General features: G+C 32.7%; 1 long non-coding RNA gene across 1 annotated transcript in view; it reads left to right on the top strand.

The window, feature by feature from the left end:
• LOC136796746 (uncharacterized) overlaps positions 1-23,701 on the top strand; it is a 370,575-nt gene that overhangs the window by 262,920 nt on the left and 83,954 nt on the right. The window contains exon 2 of the long non-coding RNA XR_010844487.1: positions 5,583-5,619. This is a non-coding gene — a long non-coding RNA (uncharacterized lncRNA). The remainder of the gene's footprint in view (positions 1-5,582; positions 5,620-23,701) is intronic.

The following is a 23,701-nucleotide window of genomic DNA, read 5'->3' as shown; positions in this document are numbered from 1 at the left end:
TTTTTGTCTCGAAAGTTGGAATAATGAATATCAGTTTTTTTATGCCGATAAAACTACAGTTAAAAATTAAATTTCATATTTAAACCCCGCTATAAAACTTATCTTACATTAAAGACCGCTTGATATTATATTTATTTACCGATGTTAATCATATATTGCTATGTATCGAGGAATTAGCCATGATTTCAACAATATGTCGTTTATTAAGGTGTTTCGTCATCTGCCCCTGATCAGGGTATCCTTCTGGGAAGCTTTTAGCATCCTCGATATTAAGTTTGTCACATTACCAGAGGCCCCCTGAGAAAATTAGATTGACTAACCTTTAAGTATCGAAGCAGAAAATAGGTTAGGACGAGGAACCAGAATCAAATTAACCAGGCAGATCCTTCCTGGACAAGTCAAACTTTTTGTTACACATCCTCGGCCCTGAGGAGGGGGACGCCTGCCTCGGGAGTCTTCAGACATCGATAACCAATCAGAGAAGAGATTTAAAAATAAGGTAACGCCCCAAAAGAGAAGTGGAAGAAAAATACAGAGAGGGAATTTACAAGAGAAGAACAAGACACTCTACAGGAAGGGCTAGACGGAGGAGCACCTCAAGAGGAAGGCGCAGACGAGTGAGGACAGTCAGCAGGATGCGCTTCGACCAAACGGAGGCCAGGAAACCTGGACATCCCTGATGAAACAGAAGACAATAATTTTATTGAAATATAAAAATAAATTTAGATTATCCAAAGAGATTTCAACGAAAAAGATGCTGTGAAAACCAAGATTTGACAATTTTACAAGACTTAATTTATTTAGACTCATAGGACTTAAAACGTGAATTTCCGTCGATAAAATTAATTCCACATTTTGAAAATTTCGCAATTCTTCACATTTCATTATATTCCATCTATAGTTAAGTGAAAGTAAAAAAAAAAAAAGAAAAAGAAAACAATTTTTCTGTACAAAATGATGCAGATAATTAGATATAAATATATCTGTTTTATCTGCACATTTTGTTTTTAAGGGCATTATTTTTGTAACTTAGAGGTCTATTACCCTTACTGGAAGTCTACAACCTAGTCTGGACCTCTTTACGTAATAAACAACTATGAATTTGATGTGAGTAAAAACTGAAACATGACAAAAATATACTTACATATATAATTTGGGAATCCACCCAAACCATAAAATTATATTTGGACTCTATATGAAGGCTGAATTTACTTAAAAACAAAACAGGGTTCCATTTTACCTCCTTCTCTATTAAAAACAAAATTGAGAGTTTATAATGTTAGTGAAATATCATAGTAATATATCTCTACTGCTACAACCCATAAAGGGTAAAATCCTTTATAAGGATGTTACTACTGTTACTAGACCAACGGTTGTATACGGAGATGATTTGGTCAGAATCATGCTGGACAGCTAAATTTTTCTCCAACTAAGGGTACACACTTTTTGAGGTTGGGTGAACTCCGAAGGGTCCCCGAAATCACGGGCTTGGCTAAAGGGTACAGTCACGTAATAAATAATTATCTGTCACCGCCGGATTTGAATCAGGGTTTTTGCAGTTAGTAGCACAGTGCCTTATCACTGAGCTATCCCGCTCTCCACTGCTATTATATTATTTGTTGAAATAATAACTTTGATACAGATGATTGATGACATTAGCTGATTGTTATTAATGGTTTCTAGAGTTCAATGCACTTGAACAGGTGGCCTTCCCAAGTGGGCTTTGTATTCTTAAAATGATTAGTAAAAGAAAATATGTTAGGGTAAGTAATGGAAGAATGTTGCATAAAAAAAATGGTCTTTAGGAATCATAGCATGGCTGCCTTTCTATGAAAAAACTGGTTTACTTTTATCTATTAATAATCCTCGAAAAAAATTCCCAAAAGTCACATTACAGAACACCAATTTCTCAAACTGCTCGTATAACTGTTTGTTATATGTAAAGTAATAAAACTTGAGGACATATAATATGCCCGTAAGCATGAGTTAATCTAGTTACGAATGTTGAACAACGAAACTTTCAAACTAGTGAATGAGAAACTAATTAGTTAGTCTAAAACTATTCATAAATAATATTTTCACTTTCGTTTCAGCTCGTTAGGAATGTGATGTGAATGCCGTGGAGAAAGTTATTTTATGTTTTGTCTACTATAATTTGTACCAATATATAACTTAAGTCTCGATTTAATCTATTGATTAAAAATATAGTTATTTGTTAACAGGGTCGTCTGAAACTGAAGGAGTTGAGGCGTAGGTTTTTGCATTCTCGTAACTGCAGCGGCGCCAGTTCGAATCCGGCTTGGGGGTCGACTGTTATTTCTGTAGTGGCCCCACGAAATGAAAACTTGAAGCTCCCCCTCATAGTTAGAATATAGAGGTACGCAGTAGATAATTCCTCGTATGTGATACAAAATGACCAGAAAGGGGGTCATAAAAAATAATTATTTATGACCACATGATCTGAGTTTTAAAATAGAAAGTAAACTGTCCTTGGAGACGTTTTGCTAAAAGTTGAACTGATATTTTTGAACAAAACGGAATAACGTATAATATATAAATATTTAGGCGTCGTGATTTATAAGGACATAGTCCGTATTGAAGAAAAGGAATATCAAAAACTTGTTTCAGCTATTTATTTATAGCTAACGTTCCGGCGCACACTGCATGTCTCTTCAGGGCTAAGAAAGAAAGAGATACAGAGAAATGATTGTAAATAAAATATAAATAACAGTTGAGGTATAAAAATATATAACAATTACAAATTAACATGTTTTTTTTTCGTAACGGTTGCACTTTCACCATTACTATTTTTTCTGATTTACGATATATTTCTGGCCTAAGGTTATTGTCTCATTAGTTTTTATTTGTAAAAACTTTTTTTTATTTTATATCTTTATATTTTGTTCAAGACTGGTAGTTTTATTATTAATTACAAAGAACAACAGAGTCATCGAGTGGTTGATGTAATATCTTCCACATTGGAGCGCGGTATGTACTGCACGGGAGTCTTCCTGGCATCCAGGTGTGCTCTATAAACTTCGTCAATTCCTACCCCCAACATATTTTTATAATTCGCTCCTAACTCACTAATAAAACTTTTAAAGTAAATCATAACCTAGCCTACTCATCTCTCTTTTCTCAGTCCGCCGGTGTTCCTCAAGGTAGTATCTTAGGTCCCATTCTTTATACAGTATATACAGCTGACATCCCAACCCACCCTAACACAGTCCTAACAACATACACTGATGACATATGTATACTTTCTGTAAACAACGACCCAACTAATGCATCACAAACACTACAGGCACACATAGCATCTATTGAAGAATGGTGTAAAAACTGGAGAATCAAAATAAATCCTGACAAATCCCACCAGATCACCTTTACTCTCCGTCATAAACCTCTGCCCTCCTGTCCTACAGTATCCTTTCTAAATACACCACCTTATTACGTCACAAATAAACTCATTCACAAAGACCTTAACATCCCATTCGTTGCAGATTTAACCCAAAACAGATATGCGTCTTTTCATTCCAAACTCCTTAACCATCCTAACCCATTAATTCTTAATCTTTCATCCTTAACAATCTCTGATAATCCCCCGAGGCGTCTGAAAAGAAGATGGCCACGGGACCTTCTAATTTAAATTAATGTTTGAATACCACCAATGGGTGGTTCCTTCCCAAGATTTTCAAGTGTATATGAAACATACAACATATTTACCTATTGTATTATTTAAATTGCATTAAATAAATAATTAAAAAAAAATTACCAAGGTTATCCAAAAAGTCTCAACATTGCTTTATTAATCACATGTCAAACGTTTTGGCCTATAATCCAGTACTATCTCAATTTTAGTTTCATAGACTCATCATTTGTTAATAAGACTTTGCAGGTTGTTATATCCAAGTCAAATATACACAGTCAAAATAGAACTGTAGCTGTCACTATAACATTTAATAATAAATACTATTCTATGGAAATATCGTAATCTACTCAAGTTTTAGTACAGTATATTAGTAGTGTACAGTGTTTGCAAAGAATATTCTTTATTATTAAATGCCATAGTGACAGATTCAGGTTTACTTTGAATGTGTATATTCAACATGTGTATAATGACAAAGTTTTATAAATAAATGTTGAGGCTAAAAAACTAAAATTAAGATTGTCCTTGATGATGGTCGGATTGGCAGAAACGTTGGACTTGCGATATTATTAATGAAGAAGCGTTGAGACTTTTGAAATAACCTTTTTAATTAATTTTTATGTTCGATTGCCCTTTATGTCCTCAATACTCTAATAAAATGTAAAATCGTACCGTTTTGAAAGCTGAGGTTTTTACTGCATTGATATTATCTATTGTGTACTGCAAGTACCACGAGAACTGCCAGGAAAATATAATTCTTCTTCAACAAACCTACGCTTATTCTTCAATTTATCATGTTTTTATATTTAAAATCGTGATGATTATTCAAGATGGTTCAGGTATCGCATTCTAACCTTTGCTTTCATTAAAGTTCACGGCCTTCCAGAAACAGGATAGGATCTGACATCAGCGGCCTTTCATCCCGGCGGTGAAATGTGGACCTAGGGTCAGCACTTCGTGCTGAATCATCCATATCTTCCAAGTGTAACAATATGTTTAATAGATTTACACTAAATGATTACTAATAATTTATATATAACACGCATTAGTTACATTCGTATGAATGAACTAAAGCTAAATGCTATGAATGTAAGTTTCAATTAGCTCCTCTTTCCTAATTGTGGAGAAGTTGTTTTACGTTAATCATCCGTTGGAGACGATGGGTAGAAATATTTTGACCAACATTGTAAAACATGTTAAATGTAGTCCACACTAGTAGATACTTTGTGAGATATACATAGAGGCAGTCTATAGACCGTTTCTGGACATTGACTTCTTATCGTGTGGTGTTCACAGAAGTAGAAAAGAGTTGAGCGATTTTATATATTTTGGGTTATATTATATTTGCGATATCATATTTTCCGCACATAAATAAGCGTTACTATTGCCTCACTTTGAGACCAAAATCGCATGTTTTAGGTTTTACGTTCTTTATGGTATTTAAGAGGCAAGGGTAGACCCATTGCACAACATATTTTCCTGTTGTGGACACCATAGTTCCATATATGTCTGGCAATCCTTACCATAGTATGGATTATAGCTTATTAGGTGTAGGTCTACCTCGGCAAGAGTTGCACATTAAAGCAATGAATGGAACTAGATTGGATGTACACAAAAATCGCTGCCCAGAATTAGGACTTTTTTGACATACATAATATTGATATATTTTATTTGATTTCTAATTATTGTGCCCTCTGCTTATAGTAGATAAAAAAAGAATAATAATATATTTTATTTAGATATATTTAATTATCCAAAGTATTATAATTCTCTTATTATCAAAGAGAATTAATTAACTATTTTAAACTATAATTTAAATTTACTAATACTAGTTTTAATTGCTGATTAAGTTTAACAATGCAGCTTTGTGATTCTGTTTGCAGTTAAGCATTGTGATAGTTTTATATACTTATAGTTCTTTATTTTTAAATTTCAGAAAGAATTTTAACTATTCTGTGTAAATAAGAACTAACGTGAGTATTTCTTTTCTTTTTTTTGCACGTCATTATATGTCGACCCATTGTCGTGAACATGTTCTCCACATTTCTGCCATTAAGGTCAGTAGGTTCTCTATCATTTCCCCTGAGAACTTATGTTTTACGAAAGCGAACTCATTTTTACTTTCTTTATTCTGTTCTGTTTGGACAAGCACATTAGCGAATTTCGACCACTTTCCTTTTTGTTAATAATAAATTCTAGTTTGGTGAAAAAAAATTAACTTAGCATTTAAAATGATCAACTTTTATTAAGTAGTTTGTTATTCGAAGGCCATTTATGAAATTCTCAGTTTCTATGTTTCTAGGCGATTAACTATAAACTTTAAAATGATATATCAATAAGTAGTAGCAGATTTTAATCATGCGTTAATAAATGCGTTTTGGTTACTTTTTTTTTCTTAATGGTAAATTTCTATTAGAAATCACACAAAAAATGACTTGTCAACAACCATTTTGGGATATTATTTTTTAAAAAAAGCTAAGATATGAAATAGGTATGCAAAATTAACTATTGTGAAAAGCTAATGGATAGATGGAAGATTTTTCGAGACCTTATAAAAGTAACGAAACATTTTTTTTACTTTTTTTAGGATTAGAGCCTGATTATGCTGTTTAATCGCCCAAAATGAAAAAAAAAACAAAGAACAGAAAAAGATCATATTTTAAATAACATACCAGTTTAATTCTATTCTATTGTATTTAAAATATTTATCATTTATTATATCATATAAACCAGGGGTGGCTAACAAGTTGATCGTCGATTGCTCATTATATCTGGGGTTGAATTCCGTGTTCCATGAACTTTGAAGCGATTGTAGAAGATAAAACTTTCTATTAATAGTCTAATGCATTCTGAGAATTTGCGAAGGTCACAAATTCTCAAAATTCTCACAGCCTGACACTGTGATCACCGCCAACACAGCACAATATATTTTGACTTACCTGTTGCACTTGTCACCCGACACAACACGTCAACTCATTCTTATTATCTTTGTCAGGATGTACACCTAATTATGATTCCTGGTTAGAGACTAGCAAACTCACTCCTAATATTAATGTTAAGGCAACAAAGTAAATGCTAAATATGTCTTTGTCTGTAGCTACTTTGAATCAATAAATATTGTTAGTAATTATCCATGTTCTTTCCTGGATAATAATAAATATTGTTAGTAATTATCCATGTTAATTATCTATGTTAGTAATTCCCCTATGCCTGAATTTTTTTTTCCTTTAAATAATTATTTTTGTTGTTACGTAGGTACATAAGTGCGTATTACCGAGCTGTTGATAGATTAACAATAAGTAAGTCATATTATTCTTTCATGAAAAAATTTCTTGTCCCCAAAAAACAAAACAAAACGCGATAGTGAAATATTGAAATCAACTAATCAATCAGCCTTACTATGCATTTTTATTACAACTTTTTCATATTTATGAACAAATAGTACATAAACTTAAACACTGAAGTTGATAAATAAATTAAATTGCATTTTAAGTAAGTAAAAATCCATCTTGAGCAGGTGTCGGAAAATAAAATGTTTTAGGTACCGCATGTAAGGAATACTGCTATCAAAAGCTGGGCCTCGAAATTTATTTTCTTAATGAGCCTATATCTCGAAAACATAATAAGTTATTTAAAAAAATAAAAAAATGGTCTTGAGCATTTATATTATGTATCTACCCGTACCTCGCTGGAATACAACTTGAACTGAAATGAAGTGTATAAACATGCAGGAGTGCATTTCACACCCCCTCTCACCTCTTAGACTACGCCTATGTAAGTCGATCGTGACACACTTTTAAGATAAAAAGTAGATCTTATATACTGAAAAGTTGGCCACCCCAAGAGATAGTATTGCGATCGTACGAAATTTCGAATATGAGTTTTCTGCGATAGAACGAGTTTTGGGGTCTCTTGAGTCCAATGGTCGGAATGGTTTGTGCGTGTATAAACAGTCTGCTCAAAAACAAAAGTCGTACGAAATTGAATTACTTATTTATAGCAAGTATATCCCAGGGAGGTTACAGCAACCTTTTTAATAAAATCGATCGTACGGAAGTGCCACTTAACGGAATCGATTTTTCAATTTTTTTTTTATCTCAATAAACGGCTTTAACAATTTTTAACAAACTTGTGACGTCATTCTCCATTTAACAAATCTAGTAACAGACTCTCAACCATGTTACATGTTATTTCGTTTTAATGTGGTGAAGAAAATATTTCTCCATTTAACACGCTTTAACATGTTGAACTAAATATCATGAATACCCCTATTATCTTTTTGTTAAACAATTGTATTCATGGAAGGAATTAAGTTGATATTAATTTTTCGCATTTGTGGAAACCTATAAATATGAATTATTTTAGCAACAGAACATTTTTTTGTTTAAAATAGTAAATGAATGTAGTGTGATACAAATACAGTTTTTTTTTTCTTATTACACTATTGCTACTGCACTTCTTTTTCTTTAGGTGGACATGAGTTGAGGGAAATTGTATAGAATAAAATAAAAAGTATATTTCTACGTTTGATAGTTCTCTTATTTCCATTACTGCTTGCGCAGATGGATCCCAATTTTAAGAATAAGGTCGATATAAGAAGAGATAAAGCATTCACCTAAAGTCAGACTCGGTGCTCTGCTCGGATCCTGGTTTAGTATTCAATCCAAGAAGAGTGAATGTTTTGATGAAAAGAAGCGGAACATTGCCGTATCAAATCCATTATTCGGAAGTGACGATAGCTCTTACACAGAAGATGGAGTCGTGGTTGCAAGGGCTCACTGTCGATTCTTCTGTCAAGTTTTTATCTGTTTGTCCAGTTCAATTATTCCAAATATAAGTATAAAAATAAACATAGAAACTGATTGACTGAAATGACAGGAAACTACACGTCGATTCCAACTATTACAGCACTTACTAGCCCAACGGTCTAAACTTCCAATCCATTACAAAAGTAATATTCATGGCAGTAATAAGGCCAATCTGGACATACGAAATTGAGCTTTAGGGCTCCACTAAACCCTCGAATTCTTCTCGTATCCAATTCTTACAATCCAAAATCTTCAATGCTCCTTACTTTGTCACAAATAAAATCATACGTACAGACCTTAATGTTCCATATGTAACCGATTTAGTCCAAACCAGATATCTTCCTTCCATTATAAACTTCTTAACAATCCAAACCCACCAGTTTCTAGCCTTGCTTCCTTATCCTTTCCTGACAACACTCCGAGGCACCTGAAAAGAGGATGGCCTCGAGACCTTCTAATGTAAAAACGTTATTAGAGTGCTACCAATAGGTAGTTTCTCTACAGGCCTCTATTTTATATATATATTTTAATGGCATTGGAATTTTCCATACAGCCAGATTCAAATTTATTTTTATTAACATTATTTTCACCATGTTTGGGGGTCGAAGTTTTCCATTTTGTAGGACCACCAGTATATGAAAAAGACAACGCCCCAGGTCGGATTCGAACCGGCACCGCCTCCTATATATATATATATATATATCACACTGCTCTACCCCCGGCCCTACACACGTCTGTATCACTCCATTATGACCTTTCAGCAAATTTACTAAATTTAATGTTATGTACAGTTGTAAATCTCAATAAAGATATTTAAAAAAAAATCTAGTGGGGTGTACTGACAACCTCTATTTATAACCACCGATTATTGTAATGATTTTAAAATACTTCATAAATGATCAAAATATGGATGTAAGATAGCTCTACTTGGGCACCTTTTCGAAACGCAACGGCAAATAGTATCGTTAAATACCGAGTAACATGGAGGTCACTTAGTCTTTGGCAGAAAATCTATCACCGGCCTTTTAGTGTCAGAGAAAAGCTGCTTACGGCGGACTGTTAAAAGTACATCAAATTTAACGAGGGGTTCTCGGTTGATTACAAAGGTTCATTACTAATATTAGACAGAAATTAACGATTTCAGACTGGTTGAGAATTGACCACAAGCCATTTTTCCGTTTTAAAAACGGACCTCTTAAGAGAGGGACTTCTTTCGCTGACCACAAATATTAATTATGAAGCAAAAGTTGGTGCTTTGAGCGCGTCTCCCTCATAACTTTTATTTTCATTCTTCTTTGCACTCTCAGTTTGTACTGTTTCAGGCATATTAACATTTTTAAAAAAAAGATTCATGTTGAGTACTTGTTGTGGCTTTTCATGATTGAAAATACTTCAACCTCTTCCCCAGATTTAAAAAAAAATCACTGATTCGCTATTAATAATAATAGACGGAGGACCTGAAAATAAAAAAAAAAAATTAAAAATAATATATAAAATAAAATAAAAAATTTCCAACTGGTACAAAAATTTGATAATATTAAAATATAAACAAATAAAATAAGCTATACCGTCCTATTACTAAAAAAACACATGTGTTATAAAAGTAATAAATATACAAAACAAAAGGATCCTTTCTCTAATTAAAGAAATAGTAATAAATAAAGGAGAAACCAAATTAAGATAAATTATATATAAATATATAACAAATCTTAATCTTAATATTATAGAATAGACAGAGAAAAATATAAATAAAACTCCAGATTTTTAAAAACAAAATTATGAAAGGAGAGTACCTCACCACAGGTGGGTTAAAGAAATGTATATAAAAGTAGAGACAGCCGTGGTCATCGGTCATCTATCAGGTGGGTGAGGGTCGCTTATGAGTCTGTACCTCAAAAACATATAAAATGTTAACATCCTGAATAAAAGCACTACCGGTGGGTGAACGTACTAATCGCAGCACATCATGAAACTGCTAATCAGTCAGTATCCAGCACATCAGCCTTAACAGTACTATATTTGGTATCAAGGTTCATATTAACACGTGAAGTCTAGGTATATAGATACTTCATAATAACGATGTTTTTTTTTTTTTTCTGTTGGCTCTACAGACATGTACATCTTTGGCCACCCAAACCAGACTGAACTGACGCCTGCCAGTTTTGGGCCGCTGCTTTCCAATTTGCTGCATGCAGCTTACCATTGGCCTCGCATGTGGTCTCTTCATTTGCTGCCATTCATTGACGTCGATGGATTGCTTCGAGTCACAAGTCCTGCTTACCTTCATATCATGAGATATTGACTGACCAGTCTCTGCAATAAGTTCTCTGTTAGTTCTTCTCCTCCATGTGTTAAGGCTCTGATTCCAGATCGCTCCTGTAATTATACGGAGGGCTGTTAATTAAAATCTCTCGATTATGCATTCTAGAGTACCTGCTAGAGCTCAGATCTCGCAGCTGTAAATTCAGATTTGTAGATATTTTTCAGGATTTCAGTATTCTTAATAGAGATAAGATTCTGTTCGCACAATGTTATGCACTGTTCTACCCCAGTCTGTTGAACATTTATTTATGTTATTGTGGCTCTGAAGTATTTGAAACTGTCTACTTTCGGAAACGATTAGGTTAAATTCTACTCTAATAAAGATTATGATTTATTGACATATCCACACATGACAAATATATGTATATTTGATTAGGCCCAACCCTCCGCGCAATGACTTTCCTTCATCATGTTAATTGTAGCTTGAACACAAATTAGAACAACAGAGTTCTCTCTCGTCGCCAATGATGTAGAATTAAACATAGATTCTGACACCAACAACACATCAAATTAATTGTTGTGACGCATGTAAATAAATGGATAGTTTATTTCAGATAGGTTTTTCAAAGCATATTATAGCCATTGACAGGGGTGGATAACAAAACTTAAGCTTTGATTGACGCTCAAATAAACATTATGTATATTTTAAGGTTACGTTAAGTGTTCTTTTTTTCGACGAGGGGTGACAGCCGTCGGGAAGAGTTTCCGTTGAACAATAATTCCCAAAAAGAATAATTGAATTATGACAAAAGATTCTTCAAAACAGTAAAGTTTCCTAAAATCCAATTATGGTTTACGCTTTTTTTCTGTATACTCTATTTTGTAAAATAAAAACACGTTTTCTTAGAATTGTTTTTTTTTTTTTCACGGCCTTTTATCATCTTCTGGTAATTGCATTTTCCTGGAAGACTGCTTTTACTGCATACTTGCATTTCAGGAGGCCTGAATAATTGTTTATAACTCTAATTCTAAGCGATAACTAGGTGAAGGAGGAGTTTGTTAGTTTTTTCACAAATTAAAAAAAATGTGTGGTCTGACAGTTAGGAAATCCCTTATTGGTAATCGTAAGTTATCATGGAGTCAGGACGATTTAAATCGTTTCAACGAGGTCCCTTTCACGATTCTTCTAAACATAGAATTTTGTAATGATAGTAACCGATCGAAAGCAACATGGATTTGTAATTTAGAAACTTATATATTCATGAATTTTTTTTTGTCTTTTTCATTGCTCCTATTTGAAATTATACCAGTACAACTGGATTCGTAAGTGTTACTTTTTAAAACATTTCATGAATGACCATGTATTGTTTGTAACATGAGTAAATTTGTGGAATGATATGGCACTGTGGCAAACCAATGTCATAAATTGAAAACTAAAAACTACATACAATATTTAAAAGTGATCACTGCGCAAGTGTCTATGATATGACCTGCCTTTTGGAAGCGCTGGTTGCAAGGACTGAAACTGATTTGTTTTATACGTGAACGAGTCTAGGAATTTAGTGTGTCCCCTCCTAATGAGGACTAATCCCTAATAACAAGGGCTGTTCCTGAAATTAACCCGTTAAAAAAAAAAAACTCTTTATTTTTATATTTATGTAGATATGGATAAATTAAAGGTCATTTACACTATTCCTAAAATAGATTTAGTCCGATAACCTTGTGTTTCTTGAACTTTCCCTATTCTCTAAGCTAACCTCAATCTTTCACCAGATTACCGCGGTATTTTCCTGTAATATCCAGGCCGAGATTTATCGTTGACAAGTAATTACATGGCTCAGTTACCTTCGGTTATTGGCTGACCTGATGAATTGGATGACTTAGTCGAAACGTCCTCTGTTCCGTCCTTCCAGATCCAGGCCAAGAGCGAGCATCCTGGTCCGGATTACGACCATGCACCTTTAACTTCTTCACTGGTCTATTACAGTTAGTTTTTGTTTATTACTGTTATGTAATTGTAATTATATCTGAGGAGTTTTCCAATAAAAGTAATTTTCTTATTACTTAAATTACTTTTTCCAAAATTGCACTTATTGATTTTTGATAGAAAACCCTTTATTTGTAGTTATTCATTTATTATTATTTTACTCAAATGAGTGTCGAGAGATATTTTGCTTCAGGTATATATATATATATATATATATATCTACTATAATATTCATTTCTTATATCCTAGAATAAAAATTAATTTTACAGAAACTTTTATAATCTTAAAATTTTTAAATTAAACTTAAAATCCTTAATGCTCTTACTTTGTCACAATTCAAGTCATCCATCAGGACCTCAATGTTCCATATGTTGCCGATTTAGCCATGTAATAGTAATGTGTACATAGTAAATGTATTTCTTCTTGTACAGATAAGATAAGTTTAATTTTTTTTAAATAATTTATTTATTGTTATTTACAACTGTATACACATATATACAACAAGTAAATTTGCTGTAGGTGACATTGTGACATGATACAAACATGTGGAGAATCTATCCACTGATATAGGCCATCTTCTTTTCAGACGCCTAGCTGGATTATTAGGTAGTGAAGGAGAAGCCAGGTTTGAAACGAGTTGGTTTGGGTGGTTGGGAAGTTTATTATGGAAGGAACAGTATCTGGCCGAGGCCTCGAGATCTTCTCCTCAAGAAATGTTATTGGAGTTCTATCTGTGGATAGATTCTCCACATGTTTGTATCATGTCACTATGTCACCTACAGCAAATTTACTTGTTGTATATATGTGTATACAGTTGTAAATAACTATAAATAAATTATTAAAAAAAAAATTAAACTTATCTTGTCTGTACAAGAAGAAATACATTTACAACTTCACATGAGCAATCAAAAAATTTTACATTTTAAAATAAATTCATTATACATGTAAATGAGCACTATTATCTAATATGCTGACTATCTTTATTACCCCCACCCGTGCCATCTTATCTTTAAAAATCGTTTGATGTTTTTCTTTTCTGAAAGAGCGAAGAAATAATCAATGTAGAAATTAAAATATTTTTATACGTGATTCTAAACTAAATACAAAAAGCCTTCGATACAAGACGATTTCTACTATTAATGTTCCCTCTAAGGAAAATTTCCCGAATCCTGACAATGGGAAGAACCGCGGGAGAAAGCCTCCTGCGACGGCTGTAATTGTCCTCGTGGACGTGGGGGTTCCTTCCACAGCTTTCTTCTATCGATGCCCATTAATTCCTAATTCAATAAACCCTAAACAAGGTGGGTGGCCATTGGGTAAAGATTCTCTTCGAAAGTATAGCCAAGCTCTCTTTATGATGACTCTAGTTGTAAAATATTTTACGACCATTTCTCTTCTATGATTTATATTGATTTGATTTCTATCGCACATTCAGTTCGATTTTCCAACATATTTCTTATCATGGAAGTGTTAGTAATTTATTTACTAAAGATCAAATTTACTTTCGAGAAATTAACACAGAAATAGGAATCAAGATCATTAAGGAATCCATAAGGAAAGGCAAGGAAGCCATTCTGAACCATATTCTTGCTTGATATTTTTAAAATGTGGTCGTCGCATTTAATATTAAAAAAAAATATGATTTCATAAAATGTTACAATAGAAAAACTGAACTACTATTAATGAATTATTAACTAATTTAACTCTATAATGCCTTTTTAATTGTATTACAATTGTTGGTACAATATCAATTATGCTTTCTTGACTGCCTTGCATTTAGCGTGCATGCAGTGTGGAAATAATTCTAAGCCGATATCTGTGAAGCTACGACACTTGAGAATTTAATGAGCTATATCTCGGATGACCACATCAGCTCCCTTTAGATGCCAGCCTACACAATGCGATTAACATAACAAGGGACTATGAAATGGCGAGACAGCTGATACGACCCGGGACACCAGCTGTACGTGACTTCCCCTTCATCTTGAGCATTTCTTCGCACTGATCTCTGAAGCAACCTCCCGTTGCCAATGATTCATCTGCTGTCGATGCACTGCTTCTTCAATACTCCATTATGCAACTTTATTAAAAGAATTCTTTTGTGCTCCTCTTTCTTGAGGATTAACTGTGAAATTTAATTTGTTCGTTTTTATATCGATGATTACATTTTTTATATACTTCATTATTACTATATCGGGATGATGAGCCTTACATGGTTATTGCAACAATTACATTTGCTTTTTACAATTAATAATGTGGGAGTTTAGTCTCGTATAAAGAAAGAAACCTATACACATTTACAAGTTGCATGTACATGTACCACTATATTTTTTTTTTTTCTGGCCTAGAAAAAAAAAATTAAAAACAACAAATTAAATATATATAAGATGAGCATATATATTTATCTCTACTTGTATATATTTAATTTGTTGTTTTTAATTTTTTTTTCTACGAAATCAGAAAAAAAGAAAAAAAAATTAATGTTCAAATCCTCGGCTTATTACCTTATAATGCCACAAAGCAATCAAAGGCAATATTTCACTGGTATACATATATCATTTCCTTGTAATATGTATCGATATATTATACTAATATAATATTAAAGGAAGTTTCGAAAAAAAAAGTTGTAATTTATTTATATCATTGCTTTTAACTATAGTTGTCTATCGATCTTCATCATTGTTTTGTTTTCTCCCTTTTTAGCAATACCGAAGATTGAATGACAGTATTGGTAATATAACATTTAACCTATCAGCTTGGTATATTGCCGTATCTTATTATGCTGTTTCGAATTAGATGGTTTATTGTGATCTCAAAAGCTGTGAAACATGCATAAAATTATGATGTGATTAGCAACGAAATGGATATCCAATGGCCACACTTTTTTGGCTTTTATATTCCTCATAAACAAACTTTATATCTCGTTAAATTTTTAATATGTTATGAAATTATTGTCCTCGATATATCAGAATATTGATAAGCAATACTTTCTTTATTATTGTTGACAATATTTATTAACGATAAAACCAAGAAAAAATATGATGTCCTTATATTGGTTAATCGGTTTGTGCCCCCTTGTAGAAAACGTTTGGGGACACCTGACATATGGACTGTGAAAAAAAATCAACAAATTTTACGATTTATTAATATATTTATTAATTGGAGTTCTGGCAATGGTCAGATTCTCCACTCAAGTTGAGTGTTTGCCGCTTTAGTGCACTTGCTCGGCTTCCACTGGCTCACTCAGTGATGCGGCGAGAGGGATGCGCTGGGATCTTTTGAGCTCTGCTCTACCCCTCATACGTGGGGGATAGATTGGCCTCAGGGATCCTCAGGTCGATTGTGTATATATTGTATATAAGAGTGTAAATGTGACTAGAGATTATATTATTTTTTTTTCATACACATAGCTTGATTATGTTGATTTTGTTTATCCTTCTGTTTGTATATATTTTGAAAGAGACTTTTTTTTTGCTGCATTGTTTTTTTTTCAGTCTTTCTTCTATATATAAAGAGCACTGTTTGATTTTTAATTCTTTCTTTTTCTTATACTGTCAACTTTTTTATAAATGCATACCTTAGTAACATTATACTCTATATTCTTTTGGTATTGGTCGTGTTTCTTCATACTGTTTTTATTGTTTTATCTCACTACAGACAATATGGTCTTTATCTGAGTTTTGTTTTCACCCTATTTAAAATCCTGAAATTTAGGCAGAAACCATCCTGAACTTCTCAACTGATATCATTAGAGTATTGAACTCAAACAGTAACCCCATATACCGATCAATTCGCAGTTTCAACCCACTTTACTGTTTCAGCTTTACCTGAAACACATTTAACAATTAACAGAAATTAAAGTGTATTAGCCAACTAAGAGTAGGAAACACGAAGCAAATCCAACTACACCATGGAAGCAAAACACTGACTTTCATGGAAAAAGAACTCTGGCTATTCTGCAAAAACTTCAATAATAATAGTTTGTATCACATCCTCCTACATTGTCCAACCTTTGAAGAAAATAGACAATTTATTTTACAGCCACTCATATCCCTATCTTGCGAACTACAAAACATCCAAAATATGTTGAGAATTGACAATGAATTCACACTGAATAGGCTATGTTTTTACATTATAACGGTAATAATTTTGACTCTGTAAGTGCCATGTAAGTAGTTTTCAAAGTCCAATTAATATTTTACTTATATTATGTTTTAGTTGCTTTAAAATAATTCTGATTCTTATTAAGTTTAATATAATGGAGTAAGGCATATTAGTTAATAGTTTTGTGTTTTCGAGCCAGTTTTATCTTTTGTTTATTGCTTTTGTACTGGAGCAGTAGACTTAAGTTTTGTTATAAAACTGTTTGCTTAGTGCAATGAATTTTATACAAGACTTTGTCTCTCACAAATAAATATATATTCTATTCAAATTTATACCGAAATATCAACACAAGTAAAATGTTTTATTCATTTGTTTTCATTACTACCTCCCTCCCTTTACCATTTCATCTTCTCACAAACTTTAGAGTATTATGTTTATCACTTTGATTGATGCAAACATTGAGGAAGAGTACATCCTATAGATCAGTACAGGAACCATTAATATTTACATACGTATAGAGAAACTGATTATCATTTTTTTTTTGTAATTTTGTGCGGTATTAATTCTATTTAATTTTTTTTTATGGCAAACCACAGCGAAGGTAATGTGTGCCTGGTTATCTACAGGTAACCAACCAATTCTAACCATGGGGAGGGGGGGGGGTCAAGTTTTTCATTTTAAGGGACTCCCATTCAACGAAAAAGTCAACGCCTCAGGCCGGATTCGAACCGGCCTAACTGTCTGAGCTTCGGATGGCCCTTAAATTATTTATTTTTTTAGATACGTAGATCGAAAATGTCTTATAAGATAAAACATTGCAGAATTATAACGGTGTGACTATATAAACTTTTTTTTTTTAATTTTTCCCTTAAGAAAACGTTTCTCTTCAACATAAGTAAGGAAATGACACGCTTAACCCAGATGAGGGACGTCATCAATTGAGTAAGCATTTAGAACTTTCTCTTGTTACGGGAAGATAACATATCTTTAAATAAATTACTAACAAAGGAGTGTCAAATATCAGCGATAAACAATAATGTTATGCTGGACAGAGGACCTGAGGCAGAACAGATAAGGATATAAAATAAAGGAATCCTGTCAGGGCACCCTTATCTTGGCTATCAGCCTGTTCCAGCATCACAAACCGATCTCTTATCGAGTTTCACATTTTCATGGAGTCTGCGCACGCCCTTTCTTCATTGTCTAAAACGGACAGTTTAGCCCGAAGCTTTATCTGTCTGCTTGTAGTCCACCATCTGATCTTTTACAGTTCTCTAGAGCCATGATCAATTCCTATCTAAGAGCTTGGCTTTATTTCTATTGGAAGAAAGTTTGATAATGGTTTCCCCAACACGATTTTCTGGCCCGTGTTGTTAGTGAATATTTCTAACATAGTTTATCTTAGCTCTCGTATTTCTTTTCAAAAAAAAATTTTTATAGCTTTATTTCAATCTGAGTGGATTTAATTAACCTTAAATAAAATTAATATCCGTACCACCCCCTTCGTAGAAGGATGTTAATAGTTAAGGTAAGCTGCCAAGAAAAGTGAAGAACAATTCATTGTACAACAGATTTACTGGCATATAATGCTCGCCTTCTATTGTGTGCTAATATTTCTAAAAGCGACATGCGATCATCCGGAGCACTCCCTCTAACCGTTCCTTCAGCCGACTAAATTGATTGTGACAGATGGCTAGCCATAGATCAGTTGTTTAGCAATATCCTATCTAAGGGTGTTAAATAGTTTCCGTCGGTCGGATTAGGTTCAATACATTAATCAGACAATGTCTATGAATATATTTGAACATACGTAACTCTCAAGTTATTGTTCATTGTTCTATTTTAGGGATTACTGGTACACTTCTGTGTCACTCGAGATAAAGTAAGCGAGGGAAACAATATAAAAGAGGATAAGTTGGCTCGAACAATTGCGTTAATTACTTTTTTTAGTGTTCAAAGTGTTTCTAAAAATTAGTAATATAAATTCAGATAAAATGGTATCGGAAAGGTTTGTTCCTCTGACCACGCTTATTGTGGCTACATTTATTGTTCATTTTTATCTTATCATTCATAAAAATATTATTTATGTAAAACTTCTTTTGGTGCGATAGAGCAAAATTGCCTGGATGAGATGAAAAGTGTTAAGTTTCGCTTTTCAATAAAGAAGTCCTATAAAGTTGAAATTAATGGTAGTCCCCTTTCTGCTATACTTGATGAATAAGGCTGGGATAAAAAAAATATCTTATGCTAAGTATACAGAAAAAAAAGGTTCATAATTCTTATATATAAAATTAAAAAACCTTTAACACTTCAACCATCCTTTGATGATTAATACGATGAGGGTTTGGACCCATGCCCATTTTCAAATCATATTAAAATATATTTATATTAAAATGTATATTCTTGTCATGTATGCAGTTTAATATTGCTTTTTTGTCAGTGCGACGAAATTACGAGGGTACTAACACAAGAGAACGATTTTGAATCTTTTAAACTAATCATAATATAATATAATATACCAGGGATGGTTAAAGTTGTAAGGTTTTTTTTTTTTTAAATTTCCCACAAATTATTATATATTTACATCTTCTTTAAATATGATATTAGATTACCTCCGTCTATTCGAATTTCGGCGAAACCTTGAAGAAAAACTTAATTAGAGTGCTTATTGAAGAACTTAAACAATGTTTTTGAATTTTTTTTTAGGTGTTTATAATTTATAGAAATGAGGAAAAAACACCTTTTAGTATTTCAACACAGATAAGCTGTTGGAGGGAAAATAGAAAAGGGACACAACACTAATTAAAATGTAATTTATTTTTAATTGTTTGCATCCACGGTAAAAATGTTAATTGGGTAATAGATTGGCTTGAAAAAATTTGGGACATAATATTTTTCGAAGTTACAACATACATGTAATTAAAGAACACTCAAATAATCGCCACAGCAAAAAGTTCTCAGTATACTATACCTGTTCGTCTTCGTAAATAAATTGTATTCGCTTTTTCGTGGGTTTTTTGGAATGTTACTTTAAGCGGTGAATTACTATTTCGTAAATATGTACTCCATTTTAATTCACCTCAATATGATTTTTACTTTCTTCCAATTCTCAGTATTGGCTCAGATACAGGTAGTGAAGGGATGGAGCCAGGATGTCTGATGTGTCACCGGGAAAGTCCCATTACCTTCTAACTTGGAACCAGTTTGCGAACCCTTGGGCAAGACCGCCTTCTACATCGGACCATTATAAATAAGGTCTTCTAGTTCCTTAATCAAATAAAAAACTTGGATGAAGAAGAAAGTAAGGCAGCGGTCTAACATCTGTGACCCAGTTGGTCCGGCTTGGAAAGTGGACGCTGGTGAAACTAGAGACTTTAACGCTGGATCTAGCCCTCTAGCCTTTGTTCTGCCCCTGGAACCATTATATTAAACTTGCCTATTAGCCTTACCTCTCTTGTGGTATTGTTCTCCGCCTGGTTGACAGTCCGTGGGATAAGTGCGGTCAGCAGCCCCGATTTGGTCATAGTGGAGGACTTCAGTTAATTGGAAATCTTGCAATAGTCGGAGAATTTATATCGTACACTGCTGCACTTAGTACACTAATTTAAGTACTTTATTGACAATTATACGAAAAAGTAAATTCATAGAAGTATAGTGTGACTATAACATAACAAGAGGAAAAATTAAAATGAGAATTAAGGATTATTCTTCAATAACTGAAGGATATTCACAAAGTTAGTAATACTATTTCATTTTAGATGAGAAGGTTGTTAATAATTATAAGTTTAATTTTAACATGATTTTTATGTATGATTTAAATAAATTGATTTAATTCGAAACAGGGAATATAATGATGTAAATTTTGTATAAACAATAGGAGGGTATTTTAAACTTGTTAATTTATTGTTTTATATGAAATTTATTTAAGATAAATGTAAATTTGTTAAACTTTAAAGGCAAAATTATTTTACTAATTTTAATTAATAAACAAAATGTTTTATGTTTCGGCTAATACGTTACTTTCAGGAACGAAATTTTTAATTGTACGTTCCAGTACAAACTCTTAGACTCAAAATTCTAAGGTAGAGGAGGTTATAAAAGAGTTTTATGATTTGTTCTGTTCAAGTTGATCGTTGATTACTGAAATAATTTATGTGTGAATTTTTAAATTTCAGATCAATCCCGAAACGTCAAATGAAATTATTATTAGTATTCTTTTGGATAGGGGGTAGCTCAATGAGTAAGGAAGGCATTGTGCAACCAATTCTGGGTTCGAATCCGGCTGTGCAAGCTAATCATTATTTCTGTCTCTGTAGCCGTTAGTCAACCCCGTGGGTTACACCTTAATTGGTGTGATTGAGCGTGATCATGAACAAATCTCCTTGTACAGCCCTTGTTCAAATAGCAATATGAGAACAAATGTTTTTGTATTCTTTTCTTTTTTCAAGGAAAAAAAAAACTCTTTGATTTCTTTCTTTAAAAAAATAATATAATACAAAAACTATGCCTAGTTCAATCGACATCCTCCTTGCTCATATTTTTTTCGAAAGCCGAAAATCCCTTATTCAGTTGACGTAGTATGACAGAAATTAAATTTCAGTTAATGTCTTTAATCATATTCGGGGAGTGGAATATTGTTTAAATGTTTTTAAATTATCCATTAGTGATCCCTAGGTTAGTGTGCGTTATACTGCGACATCATCTTTGTTTCCTCTGAAGAGATAAAGAGGGGAAGATTGCCGACAGGACGCGTGATTATCGTCCTGTAAGCGTTAAGATAGCTCACGATCTCCTATATCTTTACTAACGATATAACATCAAGTGGTTGTTATTGGACCGTGTGCCACTGACCTCCGCTGCTATCTAGGGAGGGAAAATTAATAGGTTTAATGGTTTGTTTTATCAGCACATTTTAATACTTCTATCTTAATGGGATGAAGAAATTTGTTTTGTCGAGAGCATAAAATAATTTTCCAATTTAATTCAAGTTTTAATATTTTAATAGAATTGGAAGAGCTGAACGAAGGAATTGAAATTAGGGGAATAAGTACTAAGCTTTCCACACGCAGCGGACCCAAATTATTTATGTATTAATGAACTTCAGACAATAAAGGAGAATATACATTTTCCTGTATATGTATTGTGTTTGCTTGCTAATAAAAAGGGGAGGGTAAAAGAAAAAAAAAAAGATGGAATGTCTTTTTATAGAAACTACATGCACATATATATAATATCTTTTTGTGGGTATTGAGAATCATTCAATGATAAAACATTGTTTTGGCGACGTTTCACAACTTTATTGTTCGCATAGTCATGCCCTACAACAAGAAAAACTGTTTTATTTCGAACAAATACTTTCTTCGAATCATTGCTATAAAACTACAAGTACATAGTGTAATTTCTGATTAATAAATATTACAATTAAAAAATTGTTTAATAAAAACATTACTTACAATTTTCTATTGCAGTGTGTTTTACATTAGGGTTATTCATGATTGATGTGTTAAATGTTATAAGTATAGGATTGTGAGCAGCCCTATGTTTAAGAGAATGAGCCAGTCATGTTAAAGTTTAAATGAATAACAGCTCCTAACGGATTTTTTGAGCAACTTGTTTTATAACCTTTCCTTCCAAAACTTCATGCTATTGTTTACTTTTAAGTTTTCACTAAAGTAATTTATTAACATGTCTAAATTGAGTGAAAAGTAGAAGTTGTGTAAAAGCTTTGCCACTGAGTGTCTTGTTGATCTTCTATGTTGTGAGAAAGAGAATCCAGATGAGCTAATTGATAACTGTCATTATATTACGATTATTGTCATCTATTGCTTTATTCGTCACAAAAACACCCAAAACAATACTAACACAATCAAAACACAAACAACTAGCACGTAACCTAATACGACAACAAATAAAACGGTGACGAGCTCAGCTGGTCTGCTTAGTGACGACATTCTCCATTTAACAGACCTAGCAAGAGACTCTCAACCATGTTACATGTTATATCGTTTTAAAATTCTAAAAAGAAGAAAATATTTCTACATTTAGCATAAGTTTTTATCATTTAACACGCTTTAACATGTTTATCTAAAGAACATGAACATCCCGTAATCATACTATCTTTAGGTTTAGGCAAGAACTGAATTGATTTTTGAAATGAAGGTAATTTATCGGGTTGTTTTAAGGGTTGTTGGTTTTCCCACATGAAACCGGTTTTTTTCCCAGCAGTCTGTTCCAGCTGTAGTCAGTCTGTTATTTATGTTTTGTCTGTTTCTATTTACGCCATTAATGCAATGGCGATAGTCGCAGGCTAACGTTAGACTATAATACCTTAATTGGACCCTGCAATTAACACCTTACAATGCCAATACAAGGAAATCAAAGGGGAGAAGTCGAACTAGTATACATAATCCATTTCTTGTAATATCTATGTACTCATTATGTAATAATTATACTTTATGAAGGGTACAAAACAAAAATGTTTCTATTTAATGTTGTTAATAGTGTCTTATGTATTTATTAGGTTAGAATAACATGAATTTAAATTTTGTACATAAAGAAGATGGCCACGAGACCAGCTAATGTAAAATATCATTAGAGTCCTACCAATGGGTACTATCTCTACACGCCTGTAATACTCCAATTTAACTAAGATCATATTTACTAAATGTATTATAATGTACAGTTGTAAATAGCAATAAATAAATATTTTAAAAAAAAATTGTACATCCGCTTTTTATTGATGGCTCGATTCTTATTCTATTGTAATTATTTCTTTAAAATTTGGCTGCTTGAAGTGCTTTTTTGTTCCCGATGTATGATTTATTGTGCATCCTCAAGGGCAACCAAAAAAATATATACCTACAACAGTCAAGAGAAAATTTATCAACATATATA

The sequence above is a fragment of the Halyomorpha halys genome, unplaced genomic scaffold, assembly GCF_000696795.3.
Source record: "Halyomorpha halys isolate HHAL.00 unplaced genomic scaffold, Hhal_1.1 Scaffold706.1, whole genome shotgun sequence".
In the NCBI taxonomy this organism is placed as follows: domain Eukaryota; kingdom Metazoa; phylum Arthropoda; class Insecta; order Hemiptera; family Pentatomidae; genus Halyomorpha; species Halyomorpha halys.
The sequence above is the reverse complement of the archived record's forward strand: the minus strand, read 5'-3'. Positions and strand labels throughout refer to the sequence as shown.